Genomic DNA, 21539 nt, shown 5'->3' on the forward strand with positions numbered 1-21539 from the left:
GTTCAGAAATAGCACGCGACCGTCCAAGTACGGCCTCTTGCGTGCTGCGTGTTTGGTTCTTCTCACAGCGAATCCTGCTACACATTCCTGAGGCTGACGCAGCTCAAGCGGGCAATCGGCGCGGCGGCATTATAGCGAGAACAGCAAAACGATGCATCGGCCGGGAATCGAAGCCGGGCCGCCCGCGTGGTAGGCGAACAACCTACCACTTTTTTAGTTGTTGTTCTCATTTTGTTAGTTGCACTTGTTGGGGGCGGACGTCCGATGCCGTCCGTGCTTGCCGAGCATATTCCCGAGCAGCTGTCTGCAGGGAAAGTGGGATTGCCACCCAGCGACGTCGGATACGACCGAAAAAAGTGCTACACACGCGGAGTCCCCCACTACACTGCCTTATAGCGACCGCTCATCACTATCGTGTGAGTAACGTTGCGGCCGCGGCGACGAGTCTTGCCCAAAGACGCAGCGTGCGTGGAGGCGCTACCCGAATGCGTGTGGATGCACCCTCCTACCTCGTAAAGCGCCTACAGCTACTATCACCGTGGGCCGCTGGCGGCGGGCGGGAAGCCGACACAGCGCGGCGTTGCGAGCAGCGGCTGTGCGGTGGTGGTGTAATGGTGAGCATAGTTGCCTTCCAAGCAGTTGATCCGGGTTCGATTCCCGGCCACCGCAACGGGCGAAACTTTTTGCGTATGAGTATGTGAGCCACGTGCTGTTAAATTAACGTTTTCTTTCCGTCGTTGCTCCACGCAGGCCATCCTGTAGTATGTCCCGACTTGTCCCGACTTTGCTCGGCTGACGCGAAAGCTGACGCTTGGAATTCGCCCTTATCAAAAGGACAGGCGCTATAAACGACTGTGAGAGGTGAGGTGTGGCGAGGTACCAAAACGACAGGCAAACCGCGAAATTTTCTGCTCCTCCTTCCTAAAGAAAAAAAGAAAAGAAAAACGGACGCAGTCGGTAGGACTCGAACCTACGCTCCCAGAGGGAATCTGATTTCTAGTCAGACGCCTTAACCACTCGGCCACGACTGCTCGTATCTGAAGCTTCCCTCGAATCGTGAAAAATCTAACCGGTCTGCGCAGAATGTTGACAGGAAACGAACTCTGTGCACTGATTACGGCAGGGCTACCAGCGCTACGAGACGAGCCATTACGGAAGCGTTAAAAATCTTCGCCCGGACAGGGACTCGAACCCTGGACCCTTAGGTTAAAAGCCTAATGCTCTACCGACTGAGCTATCCGGGCTCATGCCCGTTGTGGGTGGAGCGGCTGCAAGCAATGTGAATAATTGGAACGCGTGTGTAGGCGTACTACGGTAATTGCTGGCTTCTGGCGCAACTGGCCACTTCACCGACTTCCCACTGACGCTGGTAGCAGCCCAACAGCGGACTAGTGCCTCTTCTGCCTTTATCCCGGTGCTGACAGTAATTGCATCTTGTGCCTGTTTTCCCCGATTACGTTCGGTTGAAGCTCCGGAAGGAGGGCGACAAACGAAGGTTGGAAGGCCAAAACATGGAGGGACGTGTGCGCAAAAACTTCTCTTCCGGTACCGGGAATCGAACCCGGGCCTCCTGGGTGAAAGCCAGGTATCCTAGCCACTAGACCACACCGGATTTGCTCGGTAAACGTGAGATTTACTCCCTCTCCTCCCGCATTTCGTGCTGAATCCGGACTCAGTGGTGCTCTCTGTTTGCGAGCGTATTTGTGCGTGCAGACTGGCATGGCGCACAGCTCGAAACTGACTATTCATTGCTGTTTGCATCATATTTTACTCATAACAGGGGAGGAGAAAGATCAAAGTTGTACCTTGCCATAATTGGAAGTAAACATTTTTACGCTGAGGCGTGGACTCCTTGGGGATAACAAACGACAATTAAGTTCGTTCCCTAGCAACAGCAGCGCCGTTAATTCAGCCATGATGTACAGCAAATTAAATGCCCCGGGTGAGGATCGAACTCACGACCTTAAGATTATGAGACTTACGCGCTACCTACTGCGCTACCGAGGCACGTTGCAACAAGCGTCCCAGGAAACTTGGTAAGTCCCACATATTAGAGATAGACAGTTTGCGCTTTCTCAAGAATCTGCTGTGTTGCTACACGTGCTTTCCCGACTGGCTAGATTAAACTGCTGCCGCAGCTTTTTCAACGGAAAGCAGCACTGCCTGAGGTAACAGTACATCGCCCTTGCGGCACCTGGACACAGCGGCCTGTAGGGCCAGGCCGACGCTAGAGTTCAGAAATAGCACGCGACCGTCCAAGTACGGTCTCTTGCGTGCTGCGTGTTTGGTTCTTCTCACAGCGAATCCTGCTACACATTCCTGAGGCTGACGCAGCTCAAGCGGGCAATCGGCGCGGCGGCATTATAGCGAGAACAGCAAAACGATGCATCGGCCGGGAATCGAAGCCGGGCCGCCCGCGTGGTAGGCGAACAACCTACCACTTTTTTAGTTGTTGTTCTCATTTTGTTAGTTGCACTTGTTGGGGGCGGACGTCCGATGCCGTCCGTGCTTGCCGAGCATATTCCCGAGCAGCTGTCTGCAGGGAAAGTGGGATTGCCACCCAGCGACGTCGGATACGACCGAAAAAAGTGCTACACACGCGGAGTCCCCCACTACACTGCCTTATAGCGACCGCTCATCACTATCGTGTGAGTAACGTTGCGGCCGCGGCGACGAGTCTTGCCCAAAGACGCAGCGTGCGTGGAGGCGCTACCCGAATGCGTGTGGATGCACCCTCCTACCTCGTAAAGCGCCTACAGCTACTATCACCGTGGGCCGCTGGCGGCGGGCGGGAAGCCGACACAGCGCGGCGTTGCGAGCAGCGGCTGTGCGGTGGTGGTGTAATGGTGAGCATAGTTGCCTTCCAAGCAGTTGATCCGGGTTCGATTCCCGGCCACCGCAACGGGCGAAACTTTTTGCGTATGAGTATGTGAGCCACGTGCTGTTAAATTAACGTTTTCTTTCCGTCGTTGCTCCACGCAGGCCATCCTGTAGTATGTCCCGACTTGTCCCGACTTTGCTCGGCTGACGCGAAAGCTGACGCTTGGAATTCGCCCTTATCAAAAGGACAGGCGCTATAAACGACTGTGAGAGGTGAGGTGTGGCGAGGTACCAAAACGACAGGCAAACCGCGAAATTTTCTGCTCCTCCTTCCTAAAGAAAAAAAGAAAAGAAAAACGGACGCAGTCGGTAGGACTCGAACCTACGCTCCCAGAGGGAATCTGATTTCTAGTCAGACGCCTTAACCACTCGGCCACGACTGCTCGTATCTGAAGCTTCCCTCGAATCGTGAAAAATCTAACCGGTCTGCGCAGAATGTTGACAGGAAACGAACTCTGTGCACTGATTACGGCAGGGCTACCAGCGCTACGAGACGAGCCATTACGGAAGCGTTAAAAATCTTCGCCCGGACAGGGACTCGAACCCTGGACCCTTAGATTAAAAGCCTAATGCTCTACCGACTGAGCTATCCGGGCTCATGCCCGTTGTGGGTGGAGCGGCTGCAAGCAATGTGAATAATTGGAACGCGTGTGTAGGCGTACTACGGTAATTGCTGGCTTCTGGCGCAACTGGCCACTTCACCGACTTCCCACTGACGCTGGTAGCAGCCCAACAGCGGACTAGTGCCTCTTCTGCCTTTATCCCGGTGCTGACAGTAATTGCATCTTGTGCCTGTTTTCCCCGATTACGTTCGGTTGAAGCTCCGGAAGGAGGGCGACAAACGAAGGTTGGAAGGCCAAAACATGGAGGGACGTGTGCGCAAAAACTTCTCTTCCGGTACCGGGAATCGAACCCGGGCCTCCTGGGTGAAAGCCAGGTATCCTAGCCACTAGACCACACCGGATTTGCTCGGTAAACGTGAGATTTACTCCCTCTCCTCCCGCATTTCGTGCTGAATCCGGACTCAGTGGTGCTCTCTGTTTGCGAGCGTATTTGTGCGTGCAGACTGGCATGGCGCACAGCTCGAAACTGACTATTCATTGCTGTTTGCATCATATTTTACTCATAACAGGGGAGGAGAAAGATCAAAGTTGTACCTTGCCATAATTGGAAGTAAACATTTTTACGCTGAGGCGTGGACTCCTTGGGGATAACAAACGACAATTAAGTTCGTTCCCTAGCAACAGCAGCGCCGTTAATTCAGCCATGATGTACAGCAAATTAAATGCCCCGGGTGAGGATCGAACTCACGACCTTAAGATTATGAGACTTACGCGCTACCTACTGCGCTACCGAGGCACGTTGCAACAAGCGTCCCAGGAAACTTGGTAAGTCCCACATATTAGAGATAGACAGTTTGCGCTTTCTCAAGAATCTGCTGTGTTGCTACACGTGCTTTCCCGACTGGCTAGATTAAACTGCTGCCGCAGCTTTTTCAACGGAAAGCAGCACTGCCTGAGGTAACAGTACATCGCCCTTGCGGCACCTGGACACAGCGGCCTGTAGGGCCAGGCCGACGCTAGAGTTCAGAAATAGCACGCGACCGTCCAAGTACGGCCTCTTGCGTGCTGCGTGTTTGGTTCTTCTCACAGCGAATCCTGCTACACATTCCTGAGGCTGACGCAGCTCAAGCGGGCAATCGGCGCGGCGGCATTATAGCGAGAACAGCAAAACGATGCATCGGCCGGGAATCGAAGCCGGGCCGCCCGCGTGGTAGGCGAACAACCTACCACTTTTTTAGTTGTTGTTCTCATTTTGTTAGTTGCACTTGTTGGGGGCGGACGTCCGATGCCGTCCGTGCTTGCCGAGCATATTCCCGAGCAGCTGTCTGCAGGGAAAGTGGGATTGCCACCCAGCGACGTCGGATACGACCGAAAAAAGTGCTACACACGCGGAGTCCCCCACTACACTGCCTTATAGCGACCGCTCATCACTATCGTGTGAGTAACGTTGCGGCCGCGGCGACGAGTCTTGCCCAAAGACGCAGCGTGCGTGGAGGCGCTACCCGAATGCGTGTGGATGCACCCTCCTACCTCGTAAAGCGCCTACAGCTACTATCACCGTGGGCCGCTGGCGGCGGGCGGGAAGCCGACACAGCGCGGCGTTGCGAGCAGCGGCTGTGCGGTGGTGGTGTAATGGTGAGCATAGTTGCCTTCCAAGCAGTTGATCCGGGTTCGATTCCCGGCCACCGCAACGGGCGAAACTTTTTGCGTATGAGTATGTGAGCCACGTGCTGTTAAATTAACGTTTTCTTTCCGTCGTTGCTCCACGCAGGCCATCCTGTAGTATGTCCCGACTTGTCCCGACTTTGCTCGGCTGACGCGAAAGCTGGCGCTTGGAATTCGCCCTTATCAAAAGGACAGGCGCTATAAACGACTGTGAGAGGTGAGGTGTGGCGAGGTACCAAAACGACAGGCAAACCGCGAAATTTTCTGCTCCTCCTTCCTAAAGAAAAAAAGAAAAGAAAAACGGACGCAGTCGGTAGGACTCGAACCTACGCTCCCAGAGGGAATCTGATTTCTAGTCAGACGCCTTAACCACTCGGCCACGACTGCTCGTATCTGAAGCTTCCCTCGAATCGTGAAAAATCTAACCGGTCTGCGCAGAATGTTGACAGGAAACGAACTCTGTGCACTGATTACGGCAGGGCTACCAGCGCTACGAGACGAGCCATTACGGAAGCGTTAAAAATCTTCGCCCGGACAGGGACTCGAACCCTGGACCCTTAGATTAAAAGCCTAATGCTCTACCGACTGAGCTATCCGGGCTCATGCCCGTTGTGGGTGGAGCGGCTGCAAGCAATGTGAATAATTGGAACGCGTGTGTAGGCGTACTACGGTAATTGCTGGCTTCTGGCGCAACTGGCCACTTCACCGACTTCCCACTGACGCTGGTAGCAGCCCAACAGCGGACTAGTGCCTCTTCTGCCTTTATCCCGGTGCTGACAGTAATTGCATCTTGTGCCTGTTTTCCCCGATTACGTTCGGTTGAAGCTCCGGAAGGAGGGCGACAAACGAAGGTTGGAAGGCCAAAACATGGAGGGACGTGTGCGCAAAAACTTCTCTTCCGGTACCGGGAATCGAACCCGGGCCTCCTGGGTGAAAGCCAGGTATCCTAGCCACTAGACCACACCGGATTTGCTCGGTAAACGTGAGATTTACTCCCTCTCCTCCCGCATTTCGTGCTGAATCCGGACTCAGTGGTGCTCTCTGTTTGCGAGCGTATTTGTGCGTGCAGACTGGCATGGCGCACAGCTCGAAACTGACTATTCATTGCTGTTTGCATCATATTTTACTCATAACAGGGGAGGAGAAAGATCAAAGTTGTACCTTGCCATAATTGGAAGTAAACATTTTTACGCTGAGGCGTGGACTCCTTGGGGATAACAAACGACAATTAAGTTCGTTCCCTAGCAACAGCAGCGCCGTTAATTCAGCCATGATGTACAGCAAATTAAATGCCCCGGGTGAGGATCGAACTCACGACCTTAAGATTATGAGACTTACGCGCTACCTACTGCGCTACCGAGGCACGTTGCAACAAGCGTCCCAGGAAACTTGGTAAGTCCCACATATTAGAGATAGACAGTTTGCGCTTTCTCAAGAATCTGCTGTGTTGCTACACGTGCTTTCCCGACTGGCTAGATTAAACTGCTGCCGCAGCTTTTTCAACGGAAAGCAGCACTGCCTGAGGTAACAGTACATCGCCCTTGCGGCACCTGGACACAGCGGCCTGTAGGGCCAGGCCGACGCTAGAGTTCAGAAATAGCACGCGACCGTCCAAGTACGGCCTCTTGCGTGCTGCGTGTTTGGTTCTTCTCACAGCGAATCCTGCTACACATTCCTGAGGCTGACGCAGCTCAAGCGGGCAATCGGCGCGGCGGCATTATAGCGAGAACAGCAAAACGATGCATCGGCCGGGAATCGAAGCCGGGCCGCCCGCGTGGTAGGCGAACAACCTACCACTTTTTTAGTTGTTGTTCTCATTTTGTTAGTTGCACTTGTTGGGGGCGGACGTCCGATGCCGTCCGTGCTTGCCGAGCATATTCCCGAGCAGCTGTCTGCAGGGAAAGTGGGATTGCCACCCAGCGACGTCGGATACGACCGAAAAAAGTGCTACACACGCGGAGTCCCCCACTACACTGCCTTATAGCGACCGCTCATCACTATCGTGTGAGTAACGTTGCGGCCGCGGCGACGAGTCTTGCCCAAAGACGCAGCGTGCGTGGAGGCGCTACCCGAATGCGTGTGGATGCACCCTCCTACCTCGTAAAGCGCCTACAGCTACTATCACCGTGGGCCGCTGGCGGCGGGCGGGAAGCCGACACAGCGCGGCGTTGCGAGCAGCGGCTGTGCGGTGGTGGTGTAATGGTGAGCATAGTTGCCTTCCAAGCAGTTGATCCGGGTTCGATTCCCGGCCACCGCAACGGGCGAAACTTTTTGCGTATGAGTATGTGAGCCACGTGCTGTTAAATTAACGTTTTCTTTCCGTCGTTGCTCCACGCAGGCCATCCTGTAGTATGTCCCGACTTGTCCCGACTTTGCTCGGCTGACGCGAAAGCTGACGCTTGGAATTCGCCCTTATCAAAAGGACAGGCGCTATAAACGACTGTGAGAGGTGAGGTGTGGCGAGGTACCAAAACGACAGGCAAACCGCGAAATTTTCTGCTCCTCCTTCCTAAAGAAAAAAAGAAAAGAAAAACGGACGCAGTCGGTAGGACTCGAACCTACGCTCCCAGAGGGAATCTGATTTCTAGTCAGACGCCTTAACCACTCGGCCACGACTGCTCGTATCTGAAGCTTCCCTCGAATCGTGAAAAATCTAACCGGTCTGCGCAGAATGTTGACAGGAAACGAACTCTGTGCACTGATTACGGCAGGGCTACCAGCGCTACGAGACGAGCCATTACGGAAGCGTTAAAAATCTTCGCCCGGACAGGGACTCGAACCCTGGACCCTTAGATTAAAAGCCTAATGCTCTACCGACTGAGCTATCCGGGCTCATGCCCGTTGTGGGTGGAGCGGCTGCAAGCAATGTGAATAATTGGAACGCGTGTGTAGGCGTACTACGGTAATTGCTGGCTTCTGGCGCAACTGGCCACTTCACCGACTTCCCACTGACGCTGGTAGCAGCCCAACAGCGGACTAGTGCCTCTTCTGCCTTTATCCCGGTGCTGACAGTAATTGCATCTTGTGCCTGTTTTCCCCGATTACGTTCGGTTGAAGCTCCGGAAGGAGGGCGACAAACGAAGGTTGGAAGGCCAAAACATGGAGGGACGTGTGCGCAAAAACTTCTCTTCCGGTACCGGGAATCGAACCCGGGCCTCCTGGGTGAAAGCCAGGTATCCTAGCCACTAGACCACACCGGATTTGCTCGGTAAACGTGAGATTTACTCCCTCTCCTCCCGCATTTCGTGCTGAATCCGGACTCAGTGGTGCTCTCTGTTTGCGAGCGTATTTGTGCGTGCAGACTGGCATGGCGCACAGCTCGAAACTGACTATTCATTGCTGTTTGCATCATATTTTACTCATAACAGGGGAGGAGAAAGATCAAAGTTGTACCTTGCCATAATTGGAAGTAAACATTTTTACGCTGAGGCGTGGACTCCTTGGGGATAACAAACGACAATTAAGTTCGTTCCCTAGCAACAGCAGCGCCGTTAATTCAGCCATGATGTACAGCAAATTAAATGCCCCGGGTGAGGATCGAACTCACGACCTTAAGATTATGAGACTTACGCGCTACCTACTGCGCTACCGAGGCACGTTGCAACAAGCGTCCCAGGAAACTTGGTAAGTCCCACATATTAGAGATAGACAGTTTGCGCTTTCTCAAGAATCTGCTGTGTTGCTACACGTGCTTTCCCGACTGGCTAGATTAAACTGCTGCCGCAGCTTTTTCAACGGAAAGCAGCACTGCCTGAGGTAACAGTACATCGCCCTTGCGGCACCTGGACACAGCGGCCTGTAGGGCCAGGCCGACGCTAGAGTTCAGAAATAGCACGCGACCGTCCAAGTACGGCCTCTTGCGTGCTGCGTGTTTGGTTCTTCTCACAGCGAATCCTGCTACACATTCCTGAGGCTGACGCAGCTCAAGCGGGCAATCGGCGCGGCGGCATTATAGCGAGAACAGCAAAACGATGCATCGGCCGGGAATCGAAGCCGGGCCGCCCGCGTGGTAGGCGAACAACCTACCACTTTTTTAGTTGTTGTTCTCATTTTGTTAGTTGCACTTGTTGGGGGCGGACGTCCGATGCCGTCCGTGCTTGCCGAGCATATTCCCGAGCAGCTGTCTGCAGGGAAAGTGGGATTGCCACCCAGCGACGTCGGATACGACCGAAAAAAGTGCTACACACGCGGAGTCCCCCACTACACTGCCTTATAGCGACCGCTCATCACTATCGTGTGAGTAACGTTGCGGCCGCGGCGACGAGTCTTGCCCAAAGACGCAGCGTGCGTGGAGGCGCTACCCGAATGCGTGTGGATGCACCCTCCTACCTCGTAAAGCGCCTACAGCTACTATCACCGTGGGCCGCTGGCGGCGGGCGGGAAGCCGACACAGCGCGGCGTTGCGAGCAGCGGCTGTGCGGTGGTGGTGTAATGGTGAGCATAGTTGCCTTCCAAGCAGTTGATCCGGGTTCGATTCCCGGCCACCGCAACGGGCGAAACTTTTTGCGTATGAGTATGTGAGCCACGTGCTGTTAAATTAACGTTTTCTTTCCGTCGTTGCTCCACGCAGGCCATCCTGTAGTATGTCCCGACTTGTCCCGACTTTGCTCGGCTGACGCGAAAGCTGACGCTTGGAATTCGCCCTTATCAAAAGGACAGGCGCTATAAACGACTGTGAGAGGTGAGGTGTGGCGAGGTACCAAAACGACAGGCAAACCGCGAAATTTTCTGCTCCTCCTTCCTAAAGAAAAAAAGAAAAGAAAAACGGACGCAGTCGGTAGGACTCGAACCTACGCTCCCAGAGGGAATCTGATTTCTAGTCAGACGCCTTAACCACTCGGCCACGACTGCTCGTATCTGAAGCTTCCCTCGAATCGTGAAAAATCTAACCGGTCTGCGCAGAATGTTGACAGGAAACGAACTCTGTGCACTGATTACGGCAGGGCTACCAGCGCTACGAGACGAGCCATTACGGAAGCGTTAAAAATCTTCGCCCGGACAGGGACTCGAACCCTGGACCCTTAGATTAAAAGCCTAATGCTCTACCGACTGAGCTATCCGGGCTCATGCCCGTTGTGGGTGGAGCGGCTGCAAGCAATGTGAATAATTGGAACGCGTGTGTAGGCGTACTACGGTAATTGCTGGCTTCTGGCGCAACTGGCCACTTCACCGACTTCCCACTGACGCTGGTAGCAGCCCAACAGCGGACTAGTGCCTCTTCTGCCTTTATCCCGGTGCTGACAGTAATTGCATCTTGTGCCTGTTTTCCCCGATTACGTTCGGTTGAAGCTCCGGAAGGAGGGCGACAAACGAAGGTTGGAAGGCCAAAACATGGAGGGACGTGTGCGCAAAAACTTCTCTTCCGGTACCGGGAATCGAACCCGGGCCTCCTGGGTGAAAGCCAGGTATCCTAGCCACTAGACCACACCGGATTTGCTCGGTAAACGTGAGATTTACTCCCTCTCCTCCCGCATTTCGTGCTGAATCCGGACTCAGTGGTGCTCTCTGTTTGCGAGCGTATTTGTGCGTGCAGACTGGCATGGCGCACAGCTCGAAACTGACTATTCATTGCTGTTTGCATCATATTTTACTCATAACAGGGGAGGAGAAAGATCAAAGTTGTACCTTGCCATAATTGGAAGTAAACATTTTTACGCTGAGGCGTGGACTCCTTGGGGATAACAAACGACAATTAAGTTCGTTCCCTAGCAACAGCAGCGCCGTTAATTCAGCCATGATGTACAGCAAATTAAATGCCCCGGGTGAGGATCGAACTCACGACCTTAAGATTATGAGACTTACGCGCTACCTACTGCGCTACCGAGGCACGTTGCAACAAGCGTCCCAGGAAACTTGGTAAGTCCCACATATTAGAGATAGACAGTTTGCGCTTTCTCAAGAATCTGCTGTGTTGCTACACGTGCTTTCCCGACTGGCTAGATTAAACTGCTGCCGCAGCTTTTTCAACGGAAAGCAGCACTGCCTGAGGTAACAGTACATCGCCCTTGCGGCACCTGGACACAGCGGCCTGTAGGGCCAGGCCGACGCTAGAGTTCAGAAATAGCACGCGACCGTCCAAGTACGGTCTCTTGCGTGCTGCGTGTTTGGTTCTTCTCACAGCGAATCCTGCTACACATTCCTGAGGCTGACGCAGCTCAAGCGGGCAATCGGCGCGGCGGCATTATAGCGAGAACAGCAAAACGATGCATCGGCCGGGAATCGAAGCCGGGCCGCCCGCGTGGTAGGCGAACAACCTACCACTTTTTTAGTTGTTGTTCTCATTTTGTTAGTTGCACTTGTTGGGGGCGGACGTCCGATGCCGTCCGTGCTTGCCGAGCATATTCCCGAGCAGCTGTCTGCAGGGAAAGTGGGATTGCCACCCAGCGACGTCGGATACGACCGAAAAAAGTGCTACACACGCGGAGTCCCCCACTACACTGCCTTATAGCGACCGCTCATCACTATCGTGTGAGTAACGTTGCGGCCGCGGCGACGAGTCTTGCCCAAAGACGCAGCGTGCGTGGAGGCGCTACCCGAATGCGTGTGGATGCACCCTCCTACCTCGTAAAGCGCCTACAGCTACTATCACCGTGGGCCGCTGGCGGCGGGCGGGAAGCCGACACAGCGCGGCGTTGCGAGCAGCGGCTGTGCGGTGGTGGTGTAATGGTGAGCATAGTTGCCTTCCAAGCAGTCGATCCGGGTTCGATTCCCGGCCACCGCAACGGGCGAAACTTTTTGCGTATGAGTATGTGAGCCACGTGCTGTTAAATTAACGTTTTCTTTCCGTCGTTGCTCCACGCAGGCCATCCTGTAGTATGTCCCGACTTGTCCCGACTTTGCTCGGCTGACGCGAAAGCTGACGCTTGGAATTCGCCCTTATCAAAAGGACAGGCGCTATAAACGACTGTGAGAGGTGAGGTGTGGCGAGGTACCAAAACGACAGGCAAACCGCGAAATTTTCTGCTCCTCCTTCCTAAAGAAAAAAAGAAAAGAAAAACGGACGCAGTCGGTAGGACTCGAACCTACGCTCCCAGAGGGAATCTGATTTCTAGTCAGACGCCTTAACCACTCGGCCACGACTGCTCGTATCTGAAGCTTCCCTCGAATCGTGAAAAATCTAACCGGTCTGCGCAGAATGTTGACAGGAAACGAACTCTGTGCACTGATTACGGCAGGGCTACCAGCGCTACGAGACGAGCCATTACGGAAGCGTTAAAAATCTTCGCCCGGACAGGGACTCGAACCCTGGACCCTTAGATTAAAAGCCTAATGCTCTACCGACTGAGCTATCCGGGCTCATGCCCGTTGTGGGTGGAGCGGCTGCAAGCAATGTGAATAATTGGAACGCGTGTGTAGGCGTACTACGGTAATTGCTGGCTTCTGGCGCAACTGGCCACTTCACCGACTTCCCACTGACGCTGGTAGCAGCCCAACAGCGGACTAGTGCCTCTTCTGCCTTTATCCCGGTGCTGACAGTAATTGCATCTTGTGCCTGTTTTCCCCGATTACGTTCGGTTGAAGCTCCGGAAGGAGGGCGACAAACGAAGGTTGGAAGGCCAAAACATGGAGGGACGTGTGCGCAAAAACTTCTCTTCCGGTACCGGGAATCGAACCCGGGCCTCCTGGGTGAAAGCCAGGTATCCTAGCCACTAGACCACACCGGATTTGCTCGGTAAACGTGAGATTTACTCCCTCTCCTCCCGCATTTCGTGCTGAATCCGGACTCAGTGGTGCTCTCTGTTTGCGAGCGTATTTGTGCGTGCAGACTGGCATGGCGCACAGCTCGAAACTGACTATTCATTGCTGTTTGCATCATATTTTACTCATAACAGGGGAGGAGAAAGATCAAAGTTGTACCTTGCCATAATTGGAAGTAAACATTTTTACGCTGAGGCGTGGACTCCTTGGGGATAACAAACGACAATTAAGTTCGTTCCCTAGCAACAGCAGCGCCGTTAATTCAGCCATGATGTACAGCAAATTAAATGCCCCGGGTGAGGATCGAACTCACGACCTTAAGATTATGAGACTTACGCGCTACCTACTGCGCTACCGAGGCACGTTGCAACAAGCGTCCCAGGAAACTTGGTAAGTCCCACATATTAGAGATAGACAGTTTGCGCTTTCTCAAGAATCTGCTGTGTTGCTACACGTGCTTTCCCGACTGGCTAGATTAAACTGCTGCCGCAGCTTTTTCAACGGAAAGCAGCACTGCCTGAGGTAACAGTACATCGCCCTTGCGGCACCTGGACACAGCGGCCTGTAGGGCCAGGCCGACGCTAGAGTTCAGAAATAGCACGCGACCGTCCAAGTACGGTCTCTTGCGTGCTGCGTGTTTGGTTCTTCTCACAGCGAATCCTGCTACACATTCCTGAGGCTGACGCAGCTCAAGCGGGCAATCGGCGCGGCGGCATTATAGCGAGAACAGCAAAACGATGCATCGGCCGGGAATCGAAGCCGGGCCGCCCGCGTGGTAGGCGAACAACCTACCACTTTTTTAGTTGTTGTTCTCATTTTGTTAGTTGCACTTGTTGGGGGCGGACGTCCGATGCCGTCCGTGCTTGCCGAGCATATTCCCGAGCAGCTGTCTGCAGGGAAAGTGGGATTGCCACCCAGCGACGTCGGATACGACCGAAAAAAGTGCTACACACGCGGAGTCCCCCACTACACTGCCTTATAGCGACCGCTCATCACTATCGTGTGAGTAACGTTGCGGCCGCGGCGACGAGTCTTGCCCAAAGACGCAGCGTGCGTGGAGGCGCTACCCGAATGCGTGTGGATGCACCCTCCTACCTCGTAAAGCGCCTACAGCTACTATCACCGTGGGCCGCTGGCGGCGGGCGGGAAGCCGACACAGCGCGGCGTTGCGAGCAGCGGCTGTGCGGTGGTGGTGTAATGGTGAGCATAGTTGCCTTCCAAGCAGTCGATCCGGGTTCGATTCCCGGCCACCGCAACGGGCGAAACTTTTTGCGTATGAGTATGTGAGCCACGTGCTGTTAAATTAACGTTTTCTTTCCGTCGTTGCTCCACGCAGGCCATCCTGTAGTATGTCCCGACTTGTCCCGACTTTGCTCGGCTGACGCGAAAGCTGACGCTTGGAATTCGCCCTTATCAAAAGGACAGGCGCTATAAACGACTGTGAGAGGTGAGGTGTGGCGAGGTACCAAAACGACAGGCAAACCGCGAAATTTTCTGCTCCTCCTTCCTAAAGAAAAAAAGAAAAGAAAAACGGACGCAGTCGGTAGGACTCGAACCTACGCTCCCAGAGGGAATCTGATTTCTAGTCAGACGCCTTAACCACTCGGCCACGACTGCTCGTATCTGAAGCTTCCCTCGAATCGTGAAAAATCTAACCGGTCTGCGCAGAATGTTGACAGGAAACGAACTCTGTGCACTGATTACGGCAGGGCTACCAGCGCTACGAGACGAGCCATTACGGAAGCGTTAAAAATCTTCGCCCGGACAGGGACTCGAACCCTGGACCCTTAGATTAAAAGCCTAATGCTCTACCGACTGAGCTATCCGGGCTCATGCCCGTTGTGGGTGGAGCGGCTGCAAGCAATGTGAATAATTGGAACGCGTGTGTAGGCGTACTACGGTAATTGCTGGCTTCTGGCGCAACTGGCCACTTCACCGACTTCCCACTGACGCTGGTAGCAGCCCAACAGCGGACTAGTGCCTCTTCTGCCTTTATCCCGGTGCTGACAGTAATTGCATCTTGTGCCTGTTTTCCCCGATTACGTTCGGTTGAAGCTCCGGAAGGAGGGCGACAAACGAAGGTTGGAAGGCCAAAACATGGAGGGACGTGTGCGCAAAAACTTCTCTTCCGGTACCGGGAATCGAACCCGGGCCTCCTGGGTGAAAGCCAGGTATCCTAGCCACTAGACCACACCGGATTTGCTCGGTAAACGTGAGATTTACTCCCTCTCCTCCCGCATTTCGTGCTGAATCCGGACTCAGTGGTGCTCTCTGTTTGCGAGCGTATTTGTGCGTGCAGACTGGCATGGCGCACAGCTCGAAACTGACTATTCATTGCTGTTTGCATCATATTTTACTCATAACAGGGGAGGAGAAAGATCAAAGTTGTACCTTGCCATAATTGGAAGTAAACATTTTTACGCTGAGGCGTGGACTCCTTGGGGATAACAAACGACAATTAAGTTCGTTCCCTAGCAACAGCAGCGCCGTTAATTCAGCCATGATGTACAGCAAATTAAATGCCCCGGGTGAGGATCGAACTCACGACCTTAAGATTATGAGACTTACGCGCTACCTACTGCGCTACCGAGGCACGTTGCAACAAGCGTCCCAGGAAACTTGGTAAGTCCCACATATTAGAGATAGACAGTTTGCGCTTTCTCAAGAATCTGCTGTGTTGCTACACGTGCTTTCCCGACTGGCTAGATTAAACTGCTGCCGCAGCTTTTTCAACGGAAAGCAGCACTGCCTGAGGTAACAGTACATCGCCCTTGCGGCACCTGGACACAGCGGCCTGTAGGGCCAGGCCGACGCTAGAGTTCAGAAATAGCACGCGACCGTCCAAGTACGGTCTCTTGCGTGCTGCGTGTTTGGTTCTTCTCACAGCGAATCCTGCTACACATTCCTGAGGCTGACGCAGCTCAAGCGGGCAATCGGCGCGGCGGCATTATAGCGAGAACAGCAAAACGATGCATCGGCCGGGAATCGAAGCCGGGCCGCCCGCGTGGTAGGCGAACAACCTACCACTTTTTTAGTTGTTGTTCTCATTTTGTTAGTTGCACTTGTTGGGGGCGGACGTCCGATGCCGTCCGTGCTTGCCGAGCATATTCCCGAGCAGCTGTCTGCAGGGAAAGTGGGATTGCCACCCAGCGACGTCGGATACGACCGAAAAAAGTGCTACACACGCGGAGTCCCCCACTACACTGCCTTATAGCGACCGCTCATCACTATCGTGTGAGTAACGTTGCGGCCGCGGCGACGAGTCTTGCCCAAAGACGCAGCGTGCGTGGAGGCGCTACCCGAATGCGTGTGGATGCACCCTCCTACCTCGTAAAGCGCCTACAGCTACTATCACCGTGGGCCGCTGGCGGCGGGCGGGAAGCCGACACAGCGCGGCGTTGCGAGCAGCGGCTGTGCGGTGGTGGTGTAATGGTGAGCATAGTTGCCTTCCAAGCAGTTGATCCGGGTTCGATTCCCGGCCACCGCAACGGGCGAAACTTTTTGCGTATGAGTATGTGAGCCACGTGCTGTTAAATTAACGTTTTCTTTCCGTCGTTGCTCCACGCAGGCCATCCTGTAGTATGTCCCGACTTGTCCCGACTTTGCTCGGCTGACGCGAAAGCTGACGCTTGGAATTCGCCCTTATCAAAAGGACAGGCGCTATAAACGACTGTGAGAGGTGAGGTGTGGCGAGGTACCAAAACGACAGGCAAACCGCGAAATTTTCTGCTCCTCCTTCCTAAAGAAAAAAAGAAAAGAAAAACGGACGCAGTCGGTAGGACTCGAACCTACGCTCCCAGAGGAATCTGATTTCTAGTCAGACGCCTTAACCACTCGGCCACGACTGCTCGTATCTGAAGCTTCCCTCGAATCGTGAAAAATCTAACCGGTCTGCGCAGAATGTTGACAGGAAACGAACTCTGTGCACTGATTACGGCAGGGCTACCAGCGCTACGAGACGAGCCATTACGGAAGCGTTAAAAATCTTCGCCCGGACAGGGACTCGAACCCTGGACCCTTAGATTAAAAGCCTAATGCTCTACCGACTGAGCTATCCGGGCTCATGCCCGTTGTGGGTGGAGCGGCTGCAAGCAATGTGAATAATTGGAACGCGTGTGTAGGCGTACTACGGTAATTGCTGGCTTCTGGCGCAACTGGCCACTTCACCGACTTCCCACTGACGCTGGTAGCAGCCCAACAGCGGACTAGTGCCTCTTCTGCCTTTATCCCGGTGCTGACAGTAATTGCATCTTGTGCCTGTTTTCCCCGATTACGTTCGGTTGAAGCTCCGGAAGGAGGGCGACAAACGAAGGTTGGAAGGCCAAAACATGGAGGGACGTGTGCGCAAAAACTTCTCTTCCGGTACCGGGAATCGAACCCGGGCCTCCTGGGTGAAAGCAGGTATCCTAGCCACTAGACCACACCGGATTTGCTCGGTAAACGTGAGATTTACTCCCTCTCCTCCCGCATTTCGTGCTGAATCCGGACTCAGTGGTGCTCTCTGTTTGCGAGCGTATTTGTGCGTGCAGACTGGCATGGCGCACAGCTCGAAACTGACTATTCATTGCTGTTTGCATCATATTTTACTCATAACAGGGGAGGAGAAAGATCAAAGTTGTACCTTGCCATAATTGGAAGTAAACATTTTTACGCTGAGGCGTGGACTCCTTGGGGATAACAAACGACAATTAAGTTCGTTCCCTAGCAACAGCAGCGCCGTTAATTCAGCCATGATGTACAGCAAATTAAATGCCCCGGGTGAGATCGAACTCACGACCTTAAGATTATGAGACTTACGCGCTACCTACTGCGCTACCGAGGCACGTTGCAACAAGCGTCCCAGGAAACTTGGTAAGTCCCACATATTAGAGATAGACAGTTTGCGCTTTCTCAAGAATCTGCTGTGTTGCTACACGTGCTTTCCCGACTGGCTAGATTAAACTGCTGCCGCAGCTTTTTCAACGGAAAGCAGCACTGCCTGAGGTAACAGTACATCGCCCTTGCGGCACCTGGACACAGCGGCCTGTAGGGCCAGGCCGACGCTAGAGTTCAGAAATAGCACGCGACCGTCCAAGTACGGCCTCTTGCGTGCTGCGTGTTTGGTTCTTCTCACAGCGAATCCTGCTACACATTCCTGAGGCTGACGCAGCTCAAGCGGGCAATCGGCGCGGCGGCATTATAGCGAGAACAGCAAAACGATGCATCGGCCGGGAATCGAAGCCGGGCCGCCCGCGTGGTAGGCGAACAACCTACCACTTTTTTAGTTGTTGTTCTCATTTTGTTAGTTGCACTTGTTGGGGGCGGACGTCCGATGCCGTCCGTGCTTGCCGAGCATATTCCCGAGCAGCTGTCTGCAGGGAAAGTGGGATTGCCACCCAGCGACGTCGGATACGACCGAAAAAAAGTGCTACACCACGCGGAGTCCCCCACTACACTGCCTTATAGCGACCGCTCATCACTATCGTGTGAGTAACGTTGCGGCCGCGGCGACGAGTCTTGCCCAAAGACGCAGCGTGCGTGGAGGCGCTACCCGAATGCGTGTGGATGCACCCTCCTACCTCGTAAAGCGCCTACAGCTACTATCACCGTGGGCCGCTGGCGGCGGGCGGGAAGCCGACACAGCGCGGCGTTGCGAGCAGCGGCTGTGCGGTGGTGGTGTAATGGTGAGCATAGTTGCCTTCCAAGCAGTTGATCCGGGTTCGATTCCCGGCCACCGCAACGGGCGAAACTTTTTGCGTATGAGTATGTGAGCCACGTGCTGTTAAATTAACGTTTTCTTTCCGTCGTTGCTCCACGCAGGCCATCCTGTAGTATGTCCCGACTTGTCCCGACTTTGCTCGGCTGACGCGAAAGCTGACGCTTGGAATTCGCCCTTATCAAAAGGACAGGCGCTATAAACGACTGTGAGAGGTGAGGTGTGGCGAGGTACCAAAACGACAGGCAAACCGCGAAATTTTCTGCTCCTCCTTCCTAAAGAAAAAAAGAAAAGAAAAACGGACGCAGTCGGTAGGACTCGAACCTACGCTCCCAGAGGGAATCTGATTTCTAGTCAGACGCCTTAACCACTCGGCCACGACTGCTCGTATCTGAAGCTTCCCTCGAATCGTGAAAAATCTAACCGGTCTGCGCAGAATGTTGACAGGAAACGAACTCTGTGCACTGATTACGGCAGGGCTACCAGCGCTACGAGACGAGCCATTACGGAAGCGTTAAAAATCTTCGCCCGGACAGGGACTCGAACCCTGGACCCTTAGATTAAAAGCCTAATGCTCTACCGACTGAGCTATCCGGGCTCATGCCCGTTGTGGGTGGAGCGGCTGCAAGCAATGTGAATAATTGGAACGCGTGTGTAGGCGTACTACGGTAATTGCTGGCTTCTGGCGCAACTGGCCACTTCACCGACTTCCCACTGACGCTGGTAGCAGCCCAACAGCGGACTAGTGCCTCTTCTGCCTTTATCCCGGTGCTGACAGTAATTGCATCTTGTGCCTGTTTTCCCCGATTACGTTCGGTTGAAGCTCCGGAAGGAGGGCGACAAACGAAGGTTGGAAGGCCAAAACATGGAGGGACGTGTGCGCAAAAACTTCTCTTCCGGTACCGGGAATCGAACCCGGGCCTCCTGGGTGAAAGCCAGGTATCCTAGCCACTAGACCACACCGGATTTGCTCGGTAAACGTGAGATTTACTCCCTCTCCTCCCGCATTTCGTGCTGAATCCGGACTCAGTGGTGCTCTCTGTTTGCGAGCGTATTTGTGCGTGCAGACTGGCATGGCGCACAGCTCGAAACTGACTATTCATTGCTGTTTGCATCATATTTTACTCATAACAGGGGAGGAGAAAGATCAAAGTTGTACCTTGCCATAATTGGAAGTAAACATTTTTACGCTGAGGCGTGGACTCCTTGGGGATAACAAACGACAATTAAGTTCGTTCCCTAGCAACAGCAGCGCCGTTAATTCAGCCATGATGTACAGCAAATTAAATGCCCCGGGTGAGGATCGAACTCACGACCTTAAGATTATGAGACTTACGCGCTACCTACTGCGCTACCGAGGCACGTTGCAACAAGCGTCCCAGGAAACTTGGTAAGTCCCACATATTAGAGATAGACAGTTTGCGCTTTCTCAAGAATCTGCTGTGTTGCTACACGTGCTTTCCCGACTGGCTAGATTAAACTGCTGCCGCAGCTTTTTCAACGGAAAGCAGCACTGCCTGAGGTAACAGTACATCGCCCTTGCGGCACCTGGACACAGCGGCCTGTAGGGCCAGGCCGACGCTAGAGTTCAGAAATAGCACGCGACCGTCCAAGTACGGCCTCTTGCGTGCTGCGTGTTTGGTTCTTCTCACAGCGAATCCTGCTACACATTCCTGAGGCTGACGCAGCTCAAGCGGGCAATCGGCGCGGCGGCATTATAGCGAGAACAGCAAAACGATGCATCGGCCGGGAATCGAAGCCGGGCCGCCCGCGTGGTAGGCGAACAACCTACCACTTTTTTAGTTGTTGTTCTCATTTTGTTAGTTGCACTTGTTGGGGGCGGACGTCCGATGCCGTCCGTGCTTGCCGAGCATATTCCCGAGCAGCTGTCTGCAGGGAAAGTGGGATTGCCACCCAGCGACGTCGGATACGACCGAAAAAGTGCTACACACGCGGAGTCCCCCACTACACTGCCTTATAGCGACCGCTCATCACTATCGTGTGAGTAACGTTGCGGCCGCGGCGACGAGTCTTGCCCAAAGACGCAGCGTGCGTGGAGGCGCTACCGAATGCGTGTGGATGCACCCTCCTACCTCGTAAGCGCCTACAGCTACTATCACCGTGGGCCGCTGGCGGCGGGCGGGAAGCCGACACAGCGCGGCGTTGCGAGCAGCGGCTGTGCGGTGGTGGTGTAATGGTGAGCATAGTTGCCTTCCAAGCAGTTGATCCGGGTTCGATTCCCGGCCACCGCAACGGGCGAAACTTTTTGCGTATGAGTATGTGAGCCACGTGCTGTTAAATTAACGTTTTCTTTCCGTCGTTGCTCCACGCAGGCCATCCTGTAGTATGTCCCGACTTGTCCCGACTTTGCTCGGCTGACGCGAAAGCTGACGCTTGGAATTCGCCCTTATCAAAAGGACAGGCGCTATAAACGACTGTGAGAGGTGAGGTGTGGCGAGGTACCAAAACGACAGGCAAACCGCGAAATTTTCTGCTCCTCCTTCCTAAAGAAAAAAAGAAAAGAAAAACGGACGCAGTCGGTAGGACTCGAACCTACGCTCCCAGAGGGAATCTGATTTCTAGTCAGACGCCTTAACCACTCGGCCACGACTGCTCGTATCTGAAGCTTCCCTCGAATCGTGAAAAATCTAACCGGTCTGCGCAGAATGTTGACAGGAAACGAACTCTGTGCACTGATTACGGCAGGGCTACCAGCGCTACGAGACGAGCCATTACGGAAGCGTTAAAAATCTTCGCCCGGACAGGGACTCGAACCCTGGACCCTTAGGTTAAAAGCCTAATGCTCTACCGACTGAGCTATCCGGGCTCATGCCCGTTGTGGGTGGAGCGGCTGCAAGCAATGTGAATAATTGGAACGCGTGTGTAGGCGTACTACGGTAATTGCTGGCTTCTGGCGCAACTGGCCACTTCACCGACTTCCCACTGACGCTGGTAGCAGCCCAACAGCGGACTAGTGCCTCTTCTGCCTTTATCCCGGTGCTGACAGTAATTGCATCTTGTGCCTGTTTTCCCCGATT

General features: G+C 54.0%; 47 non-coding genes across 47 annotated transcripts; 10 read left to right on the forward strand and 37 right to left on the reverse strand.

The window, feature by feature from the left end:
* Positions 1–597: 597 nt before the first annotated feature.
* Trnag-ucc (transfer RNA glycine (anticodon UCC)) lies at positions 598–669 on the forward strand. Its single transcript has one exon. It is a non-coding gene; the product is annotated as a tRNA-Gly (tRNA).
* Positions 670–949: 280 nt separating this feature from the next.
* Trnas-aga (transfer RNA serine (anticodon AGA)) lies at positions 950–1031 on the reverse strand. The gene has a single exon. It is a non-coding gene; the product is annotated as a tRNA-Ser (tRNA).
* A 140-nt stretch (positions 1032–1171) lies between these two features.
* Positions 1172–1244, reverse strand: Trnak-uuu (transfer RNA lysine (anticodon UUU)). The gene has a single exon. It is a non-coding gene; the product is annotated as a tRNA-Lys (tRNA).
* A 296-nt stretch (positions 1245–1540) lies between these two features.
* Positions 1541–1612, reverse strand: Trnae-uuc (transfer RNA glutamic acid (anticodon UUC)). Its single transcript has one exon. It is a non-coding gene; the product is annotated as a tRNA-Glu (tRNA).
* Positions 1613–1934: 322 nt separating this feature from the next.
* Trnam-cau (transfer RNA methionine (anticodon CAU)) lies at positions 1935–2007 on the reverse strand. The gene has a single exon. It is a non-coding gene; the product is annotated as a tRNA-Met (tRNA).
* Positions 2008–2829: 822 nt separating this feature from the next.
* Trnag-ucc (transfer RNA glycine (anticodon UCC)) lies at positions 2830–2901 on the forward strand. Its single transcript has one exon. It is a non-coding gene; the product is annotated as a tRNA-Gly (tRNA).
* Positions 2902–3181: 280 nt separating this feature from the next.
* Positions 3182–3263, reverse strand: Trnas-aga (transfer RNA serine (anticodon AGA)). The gene has a single exon. It is a non-coding gene; the product is annotated as a tRNA-Ser (tRNA).
* Positions 3264–3403: 140 nt separating this feature from the next.
* Trnak-uuu (transfer RNA lysine (anticodon UUU)) lies at positions 3404–3476 on the reverse strand. The gene has a single exon. It is a non-coding gene; the product is annotated as a tRNA-Lys (tRNA).
* A 296-nt stretch (positions 3477–3772) lies between these two features.
* On the reverse strand, positions 3773–3844 carry Trnae-uuc (transfer RNA glutamic acid (anticodon UUC)). The gene has a single exon. It is a non-coding gene; the product is annotated as a tRNA-Glu (tRNA).
* Positions 3845–4166: 322 nt separating this feature from the next.
* On the reverse strand, positions 4167–4239 carry Trnam-cau (transfer RNA methionine (anticodon CAU)). Its single transcript has one exon. It is a non-coding gene; the product is annotated as a tRNA-Met (tRNA).
* An 822-nt stretch (positions 4240–5061) lies between these two features.
* Trnag-ucc (transfer RNA glycine (anticodon UCC)) lies at positions 5062–5133 on the forward strand. Its single transcript has one exon. It is a non-coding gene; the product is annotated as a tRNA-Gly (tRNA).
* Positions 5134–5413: 280 nt separating this feature from the next.
* Trnas-aga (transfer RNA serine (anticodon AGA)) lies at positions 5414–5495 on the reverse strand. The gene has a single exon. It is a non-coding gene; the product is annotated as a tRNA-Ser (tRNA).
* A 140-nt stretch (positions 5496–5635) lies between these two features.
* Positions 5636–5708, reverse strand: Trnak-uuu (transfer RNA lysine (anticodon UUU)). Its single transcript has one exon. It is a non-coding gene; the product is annotated as a tRNA-Lys (tRNA).
* Positions 5709–6004: 296 nt separating this feature from the next.
* Trnae-uuc (transfer RNA glutamic acid (anticodon UUC)) lies at positions 6005–6076 on the reverse strand. Its single transcript has one exon. It is a non-coding gene; the product is annotated as a tRNA-Glu (tRNA).
* Positions 6077–6398: 322 nt separating this feature from the next.
* On the reverse strand, positions 6399–6471 carry Trnam-cau (transfer RNA methionine (anticodon CAU)). The gene has a single exon. It is a non-coding gene; the product is annotated as a tRNA-Met (tRNA).
* Positions 6472–7293: 822 nt separating this feature from the next.
* On the forward strand, positions 7294–7365 carry Trnag-ucc (transfer RNA glycine (anticodon UCC)). The gene has a single exon. It is a non-coding gene; the product is annotated as a tRNA-Gly (tRNA).
* Positions 7366–7645: 280 nt separating this feature from the next.
* Trnas-aga (transfer RNA serine (anticodon AGA)) lies at positions 7646–7727 on the reverse strand. Its single transcript has one exon. It is a non-coding gene; the product is annotated as a tRNA-Ser (tRNA).
* A 140-nt stretch (positions 7728–7867) lies between these two features.
* On the reverse strand, positions 7868–7940 carry Trnak-uuu (transfer RNA lysine (anticodon UUU)). The gene has a single exon. It is a non-coding gene; the product is annotated as a tRNA-Lys (tRNA).
* Positions 7941–8236: 296 nt separating this feature from the next.
* Trnae-uuc (transfer RNA glutamic acid (anticodon UUC)) lies at positions 8237–8308 on the reverse strand. Its single transcript has one exon. It is a non-coding gene; the product is annotated as a tRNA-Glu (tRNA).
* A 322-nt stretch (positions 8309–8630) lies between these two features.
* On the reverse strand, positions 8631–8703 carry Trnam-cau (transfer RNA methionine (anticodon CAU)). The gene has a single exon. It is a non-coding gene; the product is annotated as a tRNA-Met (tRNA).
* Positions 8704–9525: 822 nt separating this feature from the next.
* On the forward strand, positions 9526–9597 carry Trnag-ucc (transfer RNA glycine (anticodon UCC)). Its single transcript has one exon. It is a non-coding gene; the product is annotated as a tRNA-Gly (tRNA).
* Positions 9598–9877: 280 nt separating this feature from the next.
* On the reverse strand, positions 9878–9959 carry Trnas-aga (transfer RNA serine (anticodon AGA)). The gene has a single exon. It is a non-coding gene; the product is annotated as a tRNA-Ser (tRNA).
* Positions 9960–10099: 140 nt separating this feature from the next.
* Positions 10100–10172, reverse strand: Trnak-uuu (transfer RNA lysine (anticodon UUU)). The gene has a single exon. It is a non-coding gene; the product is annotated as a tRNA-Lys (tRNA).
* Positions 10173–10468: 296 nt separating this feature from the next.
* On the reverse strand, positions 10469–10540 carry Trnae-uuc (transfer RNA glutamic acid (anticodon UUC)). The gene has a single exon. It is a non-coding gene; the product is annotated as a tRNA-Glu (tRNA).
* Positions 10541–10862: 322 nt separating this feature from the next.
* On the reverse strand, positions 10863–10935 carry Trnam-cau (transfer RNA methionine (anticodon CAU)). The gene has a single exon. It is a non-coding gene; the product is annotated as a tRNA-Met (tRNA).
* Positions 10936–11757: 822 nt separating this feature from the next.
* Positions 11758–11829, forward strand: Trnag-ucc (transfer RNA glycine (anticodon UCC)). The gene has a single exon. It is a non-coding gene; the product is annotated as a tRNA-Gly (tRNA).
* A 280-nt stretch (positions 11830–12109) lies between these two features.
* Positions 12110–12191, reverse strand: Trnas-aga (transfer RNA serine (anticodon AGA)). Its single transcript has one exon. It is a non-coding gene; the product is annotated as a tRNA-Ser (tRNA).
* A 140-nt stretch (positions 12192–12331) lies between these two features.
* Positions 12332–12404, reverse strand: Trnak-uuu (transfer RNA lysine (anticodon UUU)). The gene has a single exon. It is a non-coding gene; the product is annotated as a tRNA-Lys (tRNA).
* A 296-nt stretch (positions 12405–12700) lies between these two features.
* Trnae-uuc (transfer RNA glutamic acid (anticodon UUC)) lies at positions 12701–12772 on the reverse strand. The gene has a single exon. It is a non-coding gene; the product is annotated as a tRNA-Glu (tRNA).
* A 322-nt stretch (positions 12773–13094) lies between these two features.
* Positions 13095–13167, reverse strand: Trnam-cau (transfer RNA methionine (anticodon CAU)). The gene has a single exon. It is a non-coding gene; the product is annotated as a tRNA-Met (tRNA).
* An 822-nt stretch (positions 13168–13989) lies between these two features.
* On the forward strand, positions 13990–14061 carry Trnag-ucc (transfer RNA glycine (anticodon UCC)). Its single transcript has one exon. It is a non-coding gene; the product is annotated as a tRNA-Gly (tRNA).
* Positions 14062–14341: 280 nt separating this feature from the next.
* Trnas-aga (transfer RNA serine (anticodon AGA)) lies at positions 14342–14423 on the reverse strand. The gene has a single exon. It is a non-coding gene; the product is annotated as a tRNA-Ser (tRNA).
* Positions 14424–14563: 140 nt separating this feature from the next.
* Positions 14564–14636, reverse strand: Trnak-uuu (transfer RNA lysine (anticodon UUU)). Its single transcript has one exon. It is a non-coding gene; the product is annotated as a tRNA-Lys (tRNA).
* Positions 14637–14932: 296 nt separating this feature from the next.
* Trnae-uuc (transfer RNA glutamic acid (anticodon UUC)) lies at positions 14933–15004 on the reverse strand. Its single transcript has one exon. It is a non-coding gene; the product is annotated as a tRNA-Glu (tRNA).
* A 322-nt stretch (positions 15005–15326) lies between these two features.
* Trnam-cau (transfer RNA methionine (anticodon CAU)) lies at positions 15327–15399 on the reverse strand. Its single transcript has one exon. It is a non-coding gene; the product is annotated as a tRNA-Met (tRNA).
* Positions 15400–16221: 822 nt separating this feature from the next.
* Positions 16222–16293, forward strand: Trnag-ucc (transfer RNA glycine (anticodon UCC)). Its single transcript has one exon. It is a non-coding gene; the product is annotated as a tRNA-Gly (tRNA).
* A 280-nt stretch (positions 16294–16573) lies between these two features.
* Positions 16574–16654, reverse strand: Trnas-aga (transfer RNA serine (anticodon AGA)). The gene has a single exon. It is a non-coding gene; the product is annotated as a tRNA-Ser (tRNA).
* A 140-nt stretch (positions 16655–16794) lies between these two features.
* On the reverse strand, positions 16795–16867 carry Trnak-uuu (transfer RNA lysine (anticodon UUU)). Its single transcript has one exon. It is a non-coding gene; the product is annotated as a tRNA-Lys (tRNA).
* Positions 16868–17556: 689 nt separating this feature from the next.
* On the reverse strand, positions 17557–17628 carry Trnam-cau (transfer RNA methionine (anticodon CAU)). Its single transcript has one exon. It is a non-coding gene; the product is annotated as a tRNA-Met (tRNA).
* Positions 17629–18452: 824 nt separating this feature from the next.
* On the forward strand, positions 18453–18524 carry Trnag-ucc (transfer RNA glycine (anticodon UCC)). Its single transcript has one exon. It is a non-coding gene; the product is annotated as a tRNA-Gly (tRNA).
* A 280-nt stretch (positions 18525–18804) lies between these two features.
* Positions 18805–18886, reverse strand: Trnas-aga (transfer RNA serine (anticodon AGA)). The gene has a single exon. It is a non-coding gene; the product is annotated as a tRNA-Ser (tRNA).
* Positions 18887–19026: 140 nt separating this feature from the next.
* Trnak-uuu (transfer RNA lysine (anticodon UUU)) lies at positions 19027–19099 on the reverse strand. Its single transcript has one exon. It is a non-coding gene; the product is annotated as a tRNA-Lys (tRNA).
* A 296-nt stretch (positions 19100–19395) lies between these two features.
* On the reverse strand, positions 19396–19467 carry Trnae-uuc (transfer RNA glutamic acid (anticodon UUC)). The gene has a single exon. It is a non-coding gene; the product is annotated as a tRNA-Glu (tRNA).
* A 322-nt stretch (positions 19468–19789) lies between these two features.
* On the reverse strand, positions 19790–19862 carry Trnam-cau (transfer RNA methionine (anticodon CAU)). The gene has a single exon. It is a non-coding gene; the product is annotated as a tRNA-Met (tRNA).
* Positions 19863–20681: 819 nt separating this feature from the next.
* Positions 20682–20753, forward strand: Trnag-ucc (transfer RNA glycine (anticodon UCC)). The gene has a single exon. It is a non-coding gene; the product is annotated as a tRNA-Gly (tRNA).
* A 280-nt stretch (positions 20754–21033) lies between these two features.
* Positions 21034–21115, reverse strand: Trnas-aga (transfer RNA serine (anticodon AGA)). Its single transcript has one exon. It is a non-coding gene; the product is annotated as a tRNA-Ser (tRNA).
* Positions 21116–21255: 140 nt separating this feature from the next.
* Positions 21256–21328, reverse strand: Trnak-uuu (transfer RNA lysine (anticodon UUU)). Its single transcript has one exon. It is a non-coding gene; the product is annotated as a tRNA-Lys (tRNA).
* Positions 21329–21539: the final 211 nt, after the last annotated feature.

Source organism: Schistocerca cancellata, unplaced genomic scaffold (assembly GCF_023864275.1).
Source record: "Schistocerca cancellata isolate TAMUIC-IGC-003103 unplaced genomic scaffold, iqSchCanc2.1 HiC_scaffold_635, whole genome shotgun sequence".
Taxonomy (NCBI): Eukaryota; Metazoa; Arthropoda; class Insecta; order Orthoptera; family Acrididae; genus Schistocerca; species Schistocerca cancellata.